Below are 1,784 nucleotides of genomic sequence, written 5' to 3'. Positions count from 1 at the left end.
TTTTCTCTTCCTGTTTATAACCGGTATCCACTCCTCTGCCTGCTCGATTAGCTCCTCCTCCATTGCTTCCATCTGCCCAGCGAGAGCTAGGATCAGCTGCTGTGTCTCTCCGCTGGCTGCCACCTCCTCTACTCCAGCCTGTTCTTCTTTCTGGGTGCCACCAGACTCTGTTTCCCTGCTGTCTAGGTGGACGTTACTGGTCTTTGGGGGTCCACGGCTCGCCTTGCCACCTCCAGCCATCTGTGCGTAAGTGGGGCCCCCCCGTCTTGGGCAGGTCTTGTACACGTGGCCCACCTCTCCGCACAGGTTGCAGCTCTTTTCTTCCTGACAGTCCTTAGTCAGGTGACCCTCCTGTTTGCAGTTCCTGCAGATGGTCACTTTGCAATCCGCCAGCACATGTCCCGACTTCCCGCAGGCTCGGCACACTTTTGGCTGCCCTGCATATGTCAGGTAGCCTCTGTTCCCTCCAATTGCGAAGCTCGAGGGTGGGTGAAGAATGTTCCCATTGCCATCGACCCTCAGAGTCACTCTGACCTGTCGCTTACTGGTCCAGATCCCAAAGGGGTCGATCACGTCGGTGGCTTCTCCCTCAACTTGGACGTACCTTCCCAGGAAAGTCAGGACATCAGCCGCTGGAACATAGGGGTTGTACATATGGATTGTAACAACCCGACTCCTCTGTGCAGGAAGCACACACAATGGGGTTGCCGACAAGATGGAGAACAGCGGCTCCCCTTCCTTCTCCTTGAAGACCTTCAGGAGCTGTTCGCACTGCTTCACACTCCTGAAGGTCACATCAAAGTAGCCTGCACCAGGGAAATCCTGCAGGCAGTACACGTCTGCTGCAGCAAACCCACAGCATCCTAGCAATACCTTCTTAATAAACAGGATGCGATCCACCGGTGTACGGCCCTCCACCTGCTTGACAGACACCCGGACGGTGTTTCGAACCCCCTGCCCAGGGCTGCGCGCAGCTGTTGAGGCCATAGCTCGGAGGTTGGCTGGTCCCTGAATTGGCGTTAGGCCGAAGCCAGCATGAAGATCCACCTGGCTAAGATCAAGTGTCTGTTCTTATCAGGACGGGGGTCGAGTTGCGAGTCATCAGAGCTAGTGGAGATCATCGCTGGATCGTGATTGGACGTTGGAGGATCGTTTGGTTGTGCTGACCTGCTATTGGTGGATCTTCATGCTGGCTTCGGCCTAACGCCAATTAAACTGATAAGAACAGATACTACACTTGATCTTAGCCAAAAGGCCGAGAAGCGATAACTACAATACTGCGGACTGCCTCAAGTCCCATTTGTCCTCCATGTTTTCAATCAGCTTGATTCTGTTCAAAGACTTGTAGATCACTGCTGACAGTTTCCCTGTCGCCGTAGTCCTCCCAGGATTTCTAACGAGAGCAGCAGGTCCGTTTACAGCAGTTGCTTTTTTTCCCCTGTCAGTGAACCACTGTCTCATGGTCATGTAGAGATCGTCAGTATCTCACCAATCAAGTGGGTCAGGGCTAAGCTTACGTGACTTCTCACGTGACCAGCACAGCGTTTTTGAGGAGGCGGTAACCAACTGCAGAACTGCACGCATTGAATGATACATTCAGCCTGTCATGTCTGCATCAGCTCTCTGCACGAGCAACTTCCCCAGTCCCACTCGCCCTGCAGCAAATATTCTCTCTTCAGATAAGTATCCGACCCTCCGACCAAAGTCACCATTGAATCTGCCTCCAGCACCCTCTCTCTCAGGCAGTGCACTGCATATTCTCACCACTCGCTGAAGATGCTTGG

At 53.5% G+C, this 1,784-nt stretch overlaps 1 pseudogene; it reads right to left on the bottom strand.

Moving 5' to 3' along the window:
* Positions 1–1,171: 1,171 nt before the first annotated feature.
* On the bottom strand, positions 1,172–1,267 carry LOC148145922 (U2 spliceosomal RNA; annotated as a pseudogene).
* Between the last annotated feature and the right edge of the window lie 517 nt (positions 1,268–1,784).

The sequence above is a fragment of the Chiloscyllium plagiosum genome, unplaced genomic scaffold, assembly GCF_037043375.1.
Source record: "Chiloscyllium plagiosum isolate Xiang-an unplaced genomic scaffold, Cpla_swu_hap1 HiC_scaffold_23, whole genome shotgun sequence".
Classification (NCBI taxonomy): Eukaryota; Metazoa; Chordata; class Chondrichthyes; order Orectolobiformes; family Hemiscylliidae; genus Chiloscyllium; species Chiloscyllium plagiosum.
The sequence above is the reverse complement of the archived record's forward strand: the minus strand, read 5'-3'. Positions and strand labels throughout refer to the sequence as shown.